Here is a 16,442-nt window from a genome sequence, read left to right on the forward strand (position 1 = left end):
GAGGGAAATTGGAGATAATAAAATACATAAGGCTTTCAAAATTTTCACGTCTTTTGTCAGTGGTTTTTCTATGCATCTATGAACTATTCCACTCTGCAGATATTGAAACAAGTTGGACCTTATGCACAATATTTACATACTGTCTTACTGTTACTTTTCTCATTGCTGAGACAAAACACCAGACACCCACAAGTTAAAGCAGGAAAGGTTTATTTCAGCTCAGGTTGTAGAGATTCAGTCCATAGTTGGCTGGCTCCGAGGCACCACTACTTTGTAGTTACAACTTAATTTTATTATAATATCTTTCTGACTATTTCCCCGCAGCACTCCCTAATACTCATCACTGATATAAAATGAAAAAGGAAGAGCAGATTACATTATGACATCTATATTAAAGATTTTGTCTGTTATATGCTTTACCTTCTAATCTGCCTGCTGTTACCTGCAAAGACCCAGTTCTAAAGTGTAACGTTTGGTCCTATTTGGCCTATGTGTCTTGAGTACTTAAACTGCCTACCACCCTAGGGAGCAGAATATGCTGCTCTAAGGTTAAAAAAATCAGCAAAGTAAATTCATCTTATTTCACTTAAGTTATAACAATTCAAATTAAGTTTCTCCTTCCTGGGGGTTAACATAACTACTCAGTATCAAGCTATCTACTTAGCAAATCTTTGCAGATAAAAATTTCCCCAAGAACCAGAAAACTAAGTCTTTCAGATATTCATGTTTCCTTCCTTTCTAAATTCTGCAGCCCATGGTATTGTGGCTTTCTCCCAAATGTAGAAATAAACGACAGACATTTGTAACTATGGAGTTACAGATTTATTGAAGGACTACAACGCTCCTATCTTGTGATTAATAGATGCCATTCTCTCATTACCGATAAACACTGGTCTCATTAATTTTTAATATACTGTGCATGTGTGTGTATATATATATGTAATAATATGTATATTATACATACATGTTTAAAGTAAATAAAGGTTAATTTTCCAAGTAATAACGATAGCTCCAAATTTTGAAACATGTTTATTGAATTTAGTTCTAGCATCTACTACACAAGAATTGTTATAGAGCACATTTATCATATGAAAATCTAAGTATTCTCGTCCCGGACTTTGGTGGTGAAACACCATTTACTGTCTTGGTCTTATATCTGGTAAGTAGACTCTTGAAATTACTGTTCCATCTAAACTGAACTGCCTCATATTCCTGTATATATGCTGTGCTTTTTGCATAAAATACTTTCTTTGACCCTCACCTTAAACTATTTAGTTCATTCTGAATCTGTTATTGGGAGTTTCAGGATCACTTTCTTGATCCTCCAAATCTGGGTCTGTTCCCATTCCCATTGCACCCCCTGGTGGTCATCGCCATTTTCACCTTAATTGATTTATTTAGGCTAATTCTAGTAATTTCATATTACTCACAATTATGGCAGATTTAGAAAAGGCCAACTAATCCAACTTTAGCCTATAGAACCAGAAGCAAATTTTATCTGGAAGACTTCTAAGATAAGTATTCTTGTTAGAAAAATGGAACCAAGGAAAATAGTGCCTCTTCTATTTAAAAATATATTCTCGCTGTTGACAATGATGTTATTTTATTGCATGCCATTTTCAATCTACTATTACTGAATTTTTTAATAACTAGAGATTGAAATCAATCAGAGATGGGAAGAGTAAAGTTTATTTTTGGTCACATTGGGGAACCAGTCAATCAGCCGCTGGTGGATTGTTAAGATTGAACTTCAGCCATCATTTTACATTCATCTTCTTATCCAGCATCTGACTTGTATCCTGTTTGCAGAATCTTCCGCCTTTTGAAGAAGTGCCTGAAACTCACTACCAAGTCTGAAAATGCCTGTTTTCAGTTTCCTAGCTTTCCTCCTCTTGCAAGAGATTTCCCCATGGATTTCTTGCATTCTTTCATAGTCTGAGTAGTCTCAGCAACAGCATTTGCAGTCAATTTTTTTAATGTGGAGGCATTCCAAAAGAGTAAAGTCTTTTCCTTTTTTTGAAGGATAGTTGCTTAATTCTGTATATAATAAATGGGAAGACATCTTTCTCTTCATCCCCAGAGTTATTTGCTTGTATTCCAAAGTAAATATTATCTTTACTCTTTTTGGAGGGGCAGAAGAAAAAGTAAACAGCAGTCCTATCTAAAATCAGAGCTTTATAAAGAAATATCTTTCCTGTGGTGTATCCCACTGCACAGACAGTTAACTTCTGGTTCTTGTCCTGCTGCCTTTTATATGTTGATGTATGGTTGACCAACATATACAAGAGATACAAATGGTTCCTGTCTTTGACTAAGGAGTCATATGTGCTATAGTACCCTGCTGAAGGTATATATTCCAGGTAAGAGCTACTGTATCACCACTCAACAAAATGGATGCAGCATAGCAGCATGTTTCTTGATTCTTTTAGCTCGCAAGTAGGATAAAATAAAAAAACCCTTCCCAGGCTTAGATTTAACACTCTATGGCTACAGTAGTATAAGATGACTTTGAACTTTGAACCTTGCCTTATATTTTCAACTAGAAATAACAATATCTAAAGTCAGGTACCATGCTGATTTTATTAACACAGTGTTTGAATTTTCCAGCATTCATCAATAGTTATACTGCCATATCAGCTGCCCAAACTGTGCTTATCAGAATGGTGAAACTTCGGATTCTAGAAAGCACATAACAGTTTAAGTCACTGCCAAGCACTGTCCACTCTTCAGAAGGATTTATTATTCTCTATAACATTTAATGCACTGGAATGTTCTTTATTGTTCAAATCCTATATTACACAATGGAGTGTATTCAACAGATAGAAATGAATTGTATATGTTATTTCCTCTGAATATACATGGTAGACTCTCAAAAGTACTTATGGGGACATAAATACCAGGAATTTTTAAAAAATCAACTTTATTGGCTTTCAGTAATTTTTCATTTGAAAAAATATTCTATTGTGTTAGATAAAAAGAGTTCTTTTACACCTGTAAATTAAACATTTTCAAGTATCTAAAGTGGAAATACAATCTTAAAGAATAAAATGTGCTTCCATAGAGAATATATTAAAACATTTAGTACTAAATAGCCAATGATTAGAAGTCATATTGATTATCTAGCCTCATAATGTATTTTTAAAACTTAGTGGCATAAAACGTGAAACCTGTATTATATCCTACAAGTTTTGTGGGCAAGAATCCTGGAGGGGCCCTGACTGCATCTCTCTCAAGGTTGTTTACAAGATAATAGTTCCTGTTTCTATTCTCTGCAAGTTTAACTGTGACTAGAAGATCAGATCAAACGTTGGGCTCTCTTCCAGAAATGGTTAGTTGATCTGACTGACAGAAGTCCTCTGCTTCCCATGATACGCTATCCACAGGGTGCTGGACTGGATATGAATACAGCGCTTGGGGTTCTGCTCAAAGAGTGAGCCAATAAAAGAGCACAGTGCCAAAGTGTCTTTGCTGACCTCATGTTGAAGTTACATTCCGTACATTCTACAATAGCTTATTACACACACTTTTAACATGATTCTACATTGGAAGGAATTTAAGGGGCTCTGCAGGCCACCAGCGGAGAACATGGTGAAGACTATCACAACAATAACAGCAGTCTTGGAAGTGTCACCTTCCAGCCAGGAGGTCATTGATCTTAAAAGCTTTGTAAAGCATTTTTAGTAGTTGGCATGGCAATGACTAGAGAGGCCAAATAAAGAAAATGTAGTATATATAGCTTTTTGTATTATTTGAGATAATTCCTCTAAGCATCACTTTTCCTTCACAGCTACTTCAAAGGCTGTTATGCTAGTCAAATTGAAGATGTGTCAAAAGATTTGACAACCCTGGCATAGCAATAGTGTATAAATAATATTAATTATTTTAATCATCAGGCACACTTCTTTCACAGAACTCCGAATAGACATGATTTAACCAACAGAGAGATTGAGTGATATATTCTCTTGAAAATTTCTGGATGTTGGTAAATTATATGACAAATTTAATGACAACCAAAGACATCCACACATATGCTATGTGTTCATGTTACTTATTTACTAATTGTAATCCTTTGTAGATATTTTCATAAAAGTTTAAGTTCCAGTGGGAGCTATGCATGTGGCCATTTATTAGATGAAAGCTATCTTGTATTTACATTTTTATTGATGTCAAAAAGATTGTGCAGACTCTCATAAAACAGCTGGTAGCAAGACCTTAATGTACAGTTTATAATTTATAAAGTATTATATAATTTATAATATTTTTAAAGATATTTTACTGCTTGATATACACAAAATATCTTAAAATTGGCTGGAGAAGTATTTGTTTTGTCTAACACCCTATACAATAATATTTATTTGCTATTTCAATCTCCTTTACATACTATGCAACTTGGCAACAAGTTCTATGTATCCTACTCACCTTCTGTCCACTGAGTCTATTGCAAAAACCTTTCTGTTAGTTTGTGATTCTTTTGTTCAACTGTTTTTTTTTTTGTTTTGTTTTGTTTTAGTCTTTTTGAGACAGGGTCTCACTATGCAGTTCAGGCTGACCTCGAGCTCACTTTGTAGCTTAGTTTGCATTGTTCAACTTTTTGATGCCTTGATTTATTACTAGCATTGTAGGTTTTAATGAGAATATTGCTCTAAATGTTCATAAAATTTTAAATTGTACTCAAATTTATGTCTAACGTATTCATAAGACTATACTCACTTCTTAAAATGTTTAAGAATAAATGTTCTGAAATGTTGAAAATGTAAAGTTAATAGGATATTTTACATTTTTGATTACCAAAAGTATAGTTATTGTGTTTCCAATGAAAAATATACTTTCTATACTGTGTAAAAACAAATAATTTGAGTTTTTATGTTACTTATTGCTCTATTTTATTTTTTTGTTTGTTTTGGTTTTTTTGTTTTTCTTCTGGTACTGGGAATTGAACTCACAACCTTGTGCTTGCCAAGCAGGCGCTATGCTGCTAACATTTTACTCTATTTTAATGGGTATGCTCATATGGCTTAACGGTCTATGTGAATTTTCAACTTTATACAGAAAAGATTTTTGAGTTGTATCATTAGCTCTATATAAAGTCATAGGTGAACTAAAAAAAATTACATGCTTCAAAACTAATGTAATAATAAAAGTTAAACCATGAATGTTTAAATCTTTTTTTATTTTTAGAAAGTATGCCTAATGTCTAATTCATTGTCTGTAACTATTAGCTACCTTCTGGCACTGTGGCACTCCAGGTTGTTCCCTCCCACTGAAAATCTGTTCCATATTATTTTTCCCAGATAACAGCTATATTACAGTTTTCAAAGTTCAAGTGTTCTTTCCTTGCAGATATTTTTAATAAAATGTATTCATGATATACAGCTACTTAACAGTTTACCTCTATTCTAATAGCAAATATTCTTTGCTGTTTATCTGAAATGTGATTAAGAAGAGATAAGAAAGAACACCCCATGAAACCAATTGAATTATGTCATGGAAAGCTACATAAATAAATAAATAAATAAATGGAACAAGTAATTCCATATTCTCCTGAAGCAGGTATAAATTATTAACTTCATACACTTATCTACTTACTCGTGAATTGCTGCCATGTACCAAAAATTAAAACATGTAAAGCCATGGCTTCCATGTAGGTCAAATCCCCATACTCAGAGCTTAAATTGTGTATTGGGCCAAACATTCAGCAATGTTCAGAAAAGCACATTAGTAAGAGACCTTTTGCCCCACAGAAAACTCCATGAAAACAAAGAAAACTATTATATAGAAATTTGACATTAAAAACTGACATTCTTATCTTTAAGTAATATGTATTTACTTTATTTTCAAAATTACGGTGGCATTGAAGCTTTATATAGCCTGAACACCATGTTAACTTTAAGGTTACTTAGACAAATCCCAGTGTTATTTTTAAAAGGTTAAATATGAATTAGACATTCTTAAAGGTTTTAGTTTACTATTACATTTAAAATATATTGTAATTATCTATTCTATATGTCTTGTGCTAATATCTCCTCCAAATACCTCTTCATTTGGTACATTCTTTGTCAAAACTGTAAAATACGTATTAGTTGGAATTTTGGAAGGGGAAGTAAAATGATTAAGACATAATATGAATATTTGCCAATTCCCTCAGATAAATGTAATTATAATGGTTCTCAAACATACAATAATAAAAAAACCTGTTGAACAATATCTAAATGATGATTTCCAAGCAAGTATATTTGCTAAAGGAAGGTATGAAATTGGGATTGGAAATGGACAATGGAATCTAAAGGAATTTCTTCCTTTAATACTCAGTGCCCTTTTTATCTGTATTTTTGAGATCATACAGCTTAATAGGAAGGAAACAAACTAACAGCTCACTAATTTCACAAACGTGCACTAGACACTAACCAAAAAGTACAGCAAATTTGGGGTATTCATCAGGTGTAATCATAAACTTCACTTTTTAAGATTTTTTTTTGTTTTGTTTTGTTTTTTTGTTTTTGTTTTTTTTTTGGTTTTTCTTCGGTACCGGGAACGGAACTCATGACCTTGCGCTTGCCAGGCAGGCGCTTTTGCCACTGAGCTAAATCTCCAGCCCCCTTTAAGATGTTTTATTACTTCAAAGTCCTCAATATAGATATGCCTACCCTTTCAGCCTGCTTGAAATACTAACTGCTTCCATGGCATTTCTTGTCACTACCAAATGACAAAGGTCTAGTGGTCATTTTGCAATAAATCTCCATTTTGATACAGTGATTAAAAACATCCACTATATTCATCAACATTGCAATTATAATTGCATGATAAATTCCTTCCTTTGTTGCATTAGCTAAAACTGACTAGAATAAGTTGCAACCTTTCTTGAAATATATATGATCATTTGATTCAGATGTCACTCACTGATCTCTCTCTCTTTTTCTATTTGAATCTTACCAAGAAACAAGAGATCTGAAAGATGAGAGATGAGGAAATCAGAAAGAGTCTTACTATATAAGATGATTTTCAACAATTTTTTGTTTATTTTATTATTGTGGCCCTGGTAATAAATCCACAGCTTTGTTTCACATATACTAGTCAAGCAATCCACAAATTAACTATATGTCCAGCTCAGATTTTCTTAATTAGTAAATGACTTATGATGACTTACTTGTTCATAGATGCTTTCATACATTCACTGATGCATCCATTGATTTTCAAGACACGGACTCTGCTTCCCTTCAGGCACTTCAGTATCTACTCGTTGCTAAATACTTGCATGACTGATAAGGCAATAACTTTGATAGATCATGTCTTTGCACAAACATACACTACCTTCAAGGACATGTAGGGCAGCTTCTGAAACTTCTAATCCTTGCAGAAATGGGCTTCTGCAACCTGAATATTTTCTGTTACTAGAAATTAATGTAATCTACTACAAGTTCCCACCCAAACGTTATAATCCACTTTGGTAAGCTAATTTTAGTTTCTAGCCCCAACATGGAGTTTCTTGTGTCTGAAATCTGCCAATTTCCTCACCTGAAAAAGAGAAAGAAAGAAAAAGAAAACATGAGAAAAGAAGAGAAGAGAGAAGGGAAGAGAAGAGAAGAGAGAGTAGAAGAGAAGAGAAGAGAAGAGAAGAGAAGAGAAGAGAAGAGAAGAGAAGAGAAGAGAAGAGAAAAGAGAAAAAAGAAAAATGTTCCTCCTCTTGATTTCAGATTTCTCATTCTTTGTTATTTAGTTAAGATGTCATCTTAGCAGGAATCTTCTTGGTCACTAATTCAACTCTACTCCTCAAGGTAGGGTTAGATATCATCTTTTTTTTTACCTTAAACCCCTTAGAAATTTATTCAATGTACCATCACAATAATTAGAATTTTCTTTTCCAATATCTAATTCTCCAGCTTTAAACTCTAGGTTAGCTTTGCTTTTATTGCACTTGTACCTGCCTAGAACTTAGTACACTGTATAAATGATAAATATTCAGAAAATATTTACTGAAGCAAACTAAGCTGGAATCCATAAAATCTTTCCAGAGTCTGCTCTGTGAAAATACTTCTTAGAAAAATGTGTCTCATTGTATATCTTGACTCTAATGGTTATTGTTGAATGCAATCATTCATCCAGGACATGCACCTTGCCTTTGACACTAATTAGATTGAATCAGTTAATAAGATTGCCATGGCACATTTATGATGCAATAGTGGAAATAAATTATCATCCCTGTAGAGATATTTTAAATTAGTCTTATATTTTCTTTGAGTTTTTCATCTTTAGATATGCCAAATAAGGGAACTGAATGTTCACGTTTTTTAAAATGCATTTTAGGAGCAATTTTGAAGTGTGAAGTGCTGAAATAATATACATTTATCTTTTACCTCTTATCTCAGAGCTCAAAACGATAATTTATTGTACAGTTCTTAGGAGCTAGCACTAGGAAAATGCAGGAAAATAAAAAAACATGAAACTTCTAGTAAGAATTTTCTCTCTGGCAAAAAAAAATTTAAATTATGCTTAAATCTGGAAAGTATATTTTGAACAACAAACCTTAAAAATGTTAATATTTTATAACATTATACATTTTGCAATTAACAAAGTCCCTCACAATATATCATCATTTTATTCCAAATAATATTTTTGGAGTTTTTAGAACTTTCTGCACTATGTTAAAAACAGAAGGTGCAAAGACAAATGTGACACAGTTTCTATTCTTCTACAGACACCATCCTAATTAGGGTGAAATACAAGGTATAATTAGAATTAAAGGAAATAAATGCACCAATTGAGATATGGGAGTTTACACTGAGAGTTTCCTTAAGAAGTCTGAAGAAAAGTGAACAGTGTTACCATTCAAATGATGAATCAATTCACAAATAAACAATGGTCTGAAAGCCTGGTGACATAACCATTTTACTGAATTTGAGTAAATATCATATGTAAGGAAGAAATGGGTTACTTTTCAAAAGAGAATTCAGTGAATGAAAAAAAAAGGTGTGATAAAAGCAAAGATAGACACTGTCAATGAAGAGCTACTGAAAAGAATGCTAATTTTATTCAGTGTGTTCTTAATTGTTCTAGTGGTATGGCTAAGTTTATTTCCATAATTAAGAATTACACAAACAGTGTACATAAATTTAAAAAATAAGAATGTCCTCCCATATTTAAGACTATATCCCTCATGGAACTGTAAACCATTATACATTTTCATTTTTCAACTTTTTGAATTACTATTACCATGATGACCAAGAAAACTGTAATTTTGACATGGTTTCCCTAATAAGCTTCTATGCTTCCTAATATTGATGGTTGCTGGACATGGTAGTGCATGCCTGTAATCCCAGCACTTCAGAGGCTGAGGCAGGAGGCTTGGCCCAGGTTTGAGGCCAGCCTTGACTATATAGTGTATTTAAGACCAGTATGGACTACATAGTGAGACCCTGTCTAAAAAAAATCTTGATTGTCAACCTGACTGAATTAATAGTGGAAAGGAAGTTGGAGTGTGAGAGTAATAACTCCATCATTAGATCAGCCTGGTGATGAGTTCATATCTGAATGGGATATTAGAATATGAGCTGGAGGACCAAGGTCATGGGCACATGCGATAGAGAACTGTAGGACTCTGTTATAGTTTGTGCCTAAATGCTCCCCCACAAATCCTCACTCAGTCGTGGGGGTTGGACTTTTCAGAGGCATCTGAATTGAGAGCTTGTAGTTGATTCATGGTCTAATGCTGGGATTAAGGGTATGAGTGCTACATCTGCCCTAGGGCAGGTAGCCTGCATTCAAAATAAGGGACAGAAAGAAATTTGCTCTCCTTTCCTCTCTAGTTGCTTTTGGTATCTTCCACCACCATGAGTGGTTCCCTGTCTGCAACACCACCTGCTTGAGAGCTCACAGAGTATGAGCTGAAACTTCTACAGACTGTCAGATAAATAAGCAACTCCTCCTTTAAGCTTGGGTATTGTATTCAGCAATAAGAGAAAAATAATTAAGACTAACTCTATCTGGACTATGACTGTGGTCCTCCAACCTGTTACTAGGTTTCATATCCCGATATTCTGAAATTGCATCTGATTAGGAGAAATTTATTAATATCTGTAATTCCATTCACTACAGTATATGGGAGCTGAAATGTAGTTTCCCAGGCTTTGTAACACAAGAAGAAAGAAGGAGGTTCCACACAGGTTGAATATGCTAATCTTCTGAACCCTTATTTTAATCTTTAAATTTTATATGCATTGAACAATCAAAGAAGACCTTTAATAGTTGATTTAAGGAGAATGAATTTTTAAAAATGCACAAACAAAACAAAGACTCTATCTGGAGTTACTAGGGCAAGAAAAAAGTAGTAGGAGTTCCCAGACAGAAAACAAACCAGATAGTAGCAGAAAGCAGATATTATGATATATTTATTTATTTATAAACTAGCTCTGCTTGTGTAGTTAGGAAGCACAATTGGATATATAAAATTATGACCTAATCTTGGTAACTGTGTAGAGAAATCAAGATATACTGACACTTGTAGCCAGAGCAAGAACATAAATTTAATTCTGTAATCATTGCAGAGTTACTAGCCTCTTATTTAAGTAGCAATTACTCATATTTGTATTTGTAGAAAACCCTACAGGTGAAGGACACAAAGTTTAGGTAAGAAAAGAGCGTTCTATGAAAAAGGTAGGGAAAATGAAGGGACATGGAGGAGAGATGATATTAATAAACTCTATTAATAAACAGAAAATGATAAGACTATGTGGAAAAGTTTCAGCAATGATAGGTGAGGAGATTTTGTATATTTGTTGAACTATATATCAATAAATAGTTGCACCAGAAAGCTATTAGAAAAAGTTTATTTTGCATTCAGAAATTTTTGTCTGGTGAAGCACTCAAAAGGACAGGAGTGGAGAGAGCAATATGAGTTCAAATCCACATATTTAATACACTGATTTGCCTGCAGGTTTTCCACAAGAAAATATTCTACTACAATTAATTATATAGACATCCACCAATGACTAAGAAAAAGACTAGTGCAGATGTATTTGTAAGTCTTTTAAACATTAGTAATAAATAAGGGCCTAGGTGTAGATAAAACCTTATATATAAAGCTTTAGCACAAATAGAGCAGATCAGCGGACAGAACTGATCAGAAAGTCAATATTTCAGTCTAATGAAAAGTATCCTCAAAAAAAAAATTCCTGAAAAATTGTAGAAGAATACTGAAGTTAATTTTTAACCAAATTTTAATTATATCTAGCTCTTCTTAAACTAAAGATGAGAAAATAATAAGTACTACAGTTACTGAAGAACACAGTCAGGGTTAGAACTCAGATTTTAAGAAAATAAATTAAAATTGTCTTCCTCACACTAACCAACTTGTCATTGTAAGATGAGAAAAGTACTCTTAGAAATGACAGAACTGTGCTTGTAACATGTGTGGCCATCACTGGTAATAAATTGTCCTGATTGGATTTGGATTAGGAAAAACACAGTAAATTAGTGAAGCACACTTCTGGGTGTGTCTGTGGGATGTTTGTACAGTTGATTGGCATCCAAACCAGCAAGTTGAGAGGTAAAGTCACAACCCAACGGTGAACAACACCAACCAGTAGTGCTGTAGCCTGGATGTCATAAAAGGGAATGAAAAAGGAAATTAGTGCATCTTTTTTGCAAAGTTTCCTTTTGCTTTAGTAGACATACCTTTCACTTCTGTTATCCCTGTAGACAGCATAGACATCAGACTCCACTTTCTTCAGTCTTTCAAAATAAACTCATACCACCAGTTCTTCAGGGAGTCTCCAGGACTTTGTCTGGGCTAGCCTTGCATCCTTAAATCTTCTGTATATGCAGCTTCATATATATATATATATATATATAAAATGATTCTAGAGAAACATCACAGTAAGGATGAATTTCTCTAATTGGTCTACTGGTTCTTGGAGTTGGAGCTCTAAGTTGATGGGAAGTGAAGCTGCATTAATCTTTCCATCTGATAAAGCAGAGTACTGTAATATAAGTAATGTAAAGTACTGATTTTATATGGTTTAAACTATTTAAAGAAATATGCAACATAGATCTATTCAACACTCCCAATTCATTACTTTAGAGATGTAATGCTTTCAGAGACTGTATACGCAATATTTTGAACATATTTTAGAAGACTAAGAACTATACTAATTTTGGCTTTTTGTTCTTAGTATTTGTGGACAAACTAATAAAGGAAAAGAATGAGGTCAGATACACAATTTAAGTCTTGAGTGTGTTGTCAAGGACAATTTTCTCTCCTGTAGCTGAGGCCAAAGTTGTAAAAATCCAAACACAAGCCCTTATCACGCAAATGGATGAATAACAGCACATTTAACTTGCAGTCATAAAGGGTATCTACAGTTAAAGTGAGGGCAATGTTCAGAAAGGATAGGGTTCTGCAAATAGGGATTGAGATACTTGGAAGGAATCTGATGAGAAACCTGGGACACTGAACTCCTCAATTCAAATGGGATTCTTTCCCAAAGGAAGACATTCTCTCCCTCAAGGACAAAGGCATCATCTCCCTCAAGGCTTGCAGTGTCAGATTCTCCAAATGTGGCTTCATTGCCAATAGAAACAGCAATGACCTTCCCTGATCCAGTCACCAAACAAGACAATGCTGATGTTCCTCAGAACTGACACTCACCATCCATTTTTGCCTCTAAGCCTATAAGATGCTCAAATTTCAGAAGGCTCCTAATGATTAAGTGTGCAGCACTGAGATAGGAGAACAGGCCAAAGAACAAGGGGCTATGACCTGTCAATCAGAGTCAAAACACAAATAACGAACATAGAATCCTTGATGAGTTCCTGAACCTTGTACATGGGACTGCCTGGGCCAATCAGAAAGTTCTTTTATTCTTCACCTACATCTTGCACAAAAAAAAATGAGCTGCTGATATGGCAGCTTAGATCTGATGTCAGTCCAAAGGAGTTTCTGATAGGACAACCATCTGAAATACCTTATTCACATGGGAGAAATGCAATCTAGGAATAGGACATCCAAAAGACTGCTGGCGTTCTCCTCATGCTGTTGAGTTTGCCCACTGGCTGCTGTCATCCCACGGAGCATTCAGTGAGCCTTTCACTTGTCTATACTCACTATTCAAGCCATATTTTTTCTACCTTTAGTGAATGTAAATCCTGGGTATCTTTTCCAAATGTCTTGCCCAGTGCTTTGTTCAGAATACCAAAAACCTGAAAAGAATTTCTTTAGGATCCAAAGAGCTGGTAGCAGTGTGACCCATATGGAGGTATGCTACACTCCTGAAGAATTTCTTGAGTTTTCTAATATTTATAAGCAGAAATCTGGAGAACAGGTATGGGAGGGGATTTTAAGGCTGTGGGTTAATTATTGAAGGAACACAAAATTATATCTGGATGAATGTCTTGATATGGGCCCCTTAAATAGGGATTACAGATTTAATATAGCAGCCTGTGGAGAAAGAGGAAAAAAAAACTAAGTTGATTACATTTATCAGCTAAAATCTCATCAAAAGATGGTCCACTGTGAATAAGCTGGAGATACCTGATATTCTTTGATATACTGATAATGAGGGCATTCAAAGGCTCAGAAATATGGCAAAGCTGGAATGGATTTGCCAAGTAAGTCTACTTCTCCACACTGACTGGGTCTAGAAAATGTACCCTTCACTACTACTTTAAGAGCCAGAATCATGAGCATCAACATCTTTAAACATCTGCCATTTTCTTCTCTGTATGTCAGAATTCACAGGAGGGAATTTAGCCATTTACTTGGGAAACATAAATGTGATGGTGATAATTGAATCTTGGATTAGAAGGAGCCAGATGTTAACACTCAATTGCCAAAGACAAGGTGGGAATACTTACCACAATGGACAGCAGAAGCAAACAACAGTCGGAAGTGTTTGACGCATGTAGACCTATGTTACTTGGTTACTTTTCTCTCATTGCTGGGACAAAATACCTGATGCCTAAAATTAAGGAAGGAAAGGTTTATTTTGCTTACAGTTTGTGGAGGGTTTAGTCCATACTTGGCAGATTACAAGGCAGACTGGCACATGGCAGAGGGCTACAGCTTCTGGTGGCAGAACACAACCAAAGCAACAAGCACAACAGCCAAGAATAGCCTCAAGCAGCCTCTTTCCCTCCTTTACATATGCAAACTATCCACCCCAGGGGGGTGTAGCTCTCACACCCATAATCAATCCAACTCTAAAAGCCTGCCCCATGAACCCCATGAGGCTTTGGGAGGACACCCAGACACAAACCATAACATTCCACCCCTGGACCCCCAAAAACTCATATTCATCCCTTTATACAAACAGCATTTAGTCCATCTGCAAGAGTTGCCAAAGTCCTAACAGTTTCAGCATTACTGAAGAATCCAAGTCCCAAGTCTCAAGATGTAAGGCAAACTCTTAGCTGTGAGCCCTTGTACAAATGAAAAGCTAAACACTTCCAACATTCAATGGCACAAAATAAGCAGGACCATTCCAAAAGGTACAAACAGGGAGACACAGAGCATTGGGACCAAAGCAAGTCCAAAATCTAGCAGGGCTAACGTTATGTCCTGTAGTTACACGACCAGCATCTGAAGCAATCTTTGGCACATTGTGAGCTCCAAATGGCTTGAGTGAGTCCACCCCTATGGCACTTCTGGTGGTTACAGCTTCCATAGCTTCTCTCTTAGGCCTGCTTTGCTCCCTCCTTGCACCTTTCCTTAGATGATCCACGGTCCTGATTTTTTTAAACTCCTGAGGTCTCCAGTGCACCTTTTGCTTCACACTCACAGCCTCACACACTGCCCTCTCAAGGGCACAGCACCTGGCCTCCCAGGCTTTCTGAAATCTGGGTGGGAGCCTCTTAAATCTCAGAGCTCATGCATTCTCCATGCACCTAAAGCCAGGGCCACGTGGATGATGCCAAGGTCTGCTGCCACCTGGAGCAGTAGCCAAGTTTTCCTCTCTCTTGGCCACAGGGGTCGAGTGCCTGGATCACTGGACACTCTGAATCCAGTTCTGAGGAGCAGATTTTCTATGCTGCCGCCATTCTGAAACATGGTGCTCTGAGGTTTCCTTCTCAAGGCAAGGTCTTTCACCTTTGGAGTTTTGAGGCTGCAAAGGGTGGAGACTTGCTGCTTGTGATACCCTCAGGTCATCTTTTCTATTCTGCTTCTTCTCAACAATAGAGATCTCCTCAGCCTTATCTTTGCAGTCCACAGCATTACTGGAGCTTCCTTTCTGGCCAAACTCACAACATTTTAAATCATCCTGCTGGGCTCTTTGTTCTTGATTCTCAATATAAATCTGCCTAAAAGCCCCCAACAATAGCCATGCCACTGCCCCAACGTTTGACTGCCTTGATATTTCTTTTGCCAGATTAATCAGTCCACTGCCGCCCTTAATCTCAGTCTTAGGCAAAGTCTCTGGATGTGAGCAAAATGCAGACAAACTTTCTGCCAAGCCATAACACACATGGTCTGGAGTCCAACCACCAATGGAGTCCCTCTTCCCAACAGAAACCACCCGAACCCGGTCTTTACTGGCAGGATTTCTAATAGCCTTCTGGTCTTCGGAGCTCTGACCAGAAACTCCCAGACAGAATAGTCGAAGGTGTTCTAGCTCTTCACTTTCAGGCAACATCTCCGAACCTTTCCAAACTCTTTCCACAAGCCATTTCCCAAGGCTCTTGAACCACATGGTCAGGTATAGTCACAGCAACGACCCCACTCCTCTGGTACCAAATGCTGTCTTGGTTACTTTTCTCTCATTGCTGGGACAAAATACCTGATGCCCAAAATTAAGGAAAGAAAGGTTTATTTTGCTTACAGTTTGTGGAGGTTTTAGTCCATACTTGGCAGGTTACAAGGCAGAGTGGCACATGGCAGAGGGCTACAGCTCCTGGTGGCAGAACACAACCAAAGCAACAAGCACAAAAGCCAGGAATGGCCTCAAGCTGCCTCTTTCCCTCCTTTACATATGCAAACTATCCACCCCAGGGGGGTGTAGCTCTCACACCCATAATCAATCTAACTCTAAAAGCCTGCCCCATGACCCCATGAGGCTTTGAGGGGACACCCAGACATAAACCATAGCAACCTATGACACTGGCTAATTAATCATGATTCTTCCATAAATGAAAAAGGCAAACTCTTCTATATTTCCTGGATTTACAAAAATCAGATAATTTTCAGGAAAAATGAACAAAATATCTTCCTCAAATTATATCTATAGGAAGTCTCAACCAATCCCCAGATGTGAGCCAATTTGCAGATCTAAAACCCTTAAATAAAGGGGAGGGAAAGTTCCACTGAGGAGGGATCCTGGCACATTACCAAGAAGTTGGATTGTTAATTTTATGCTCTTCCTTCCCTAAAGAGATCTAAAGCCTTTTACCAGACTAAGCATCCACTAGGTGCAAAGAGATTGTCATGCATTCCAGGAATTTTTTTTTTTTTTTTTTTT

The sequence above is a fragment of the Chinchilla lanigera genome, unplaced genomic scaffold, assembly GCF_000276665.1.
Source record: "Chinchilla lanigera isolate Chin_1 unplaced genomic scaffold, ChiLan1.0 scaffold00006, whole genome shotgun sequence".
Classification (NCBI taxonomy): Eukaryota; Metazoa; Chordata; class Mammalia; order Rodentia; family Chinchillidae; genus Chinchilla; species Chinchilla lanigera.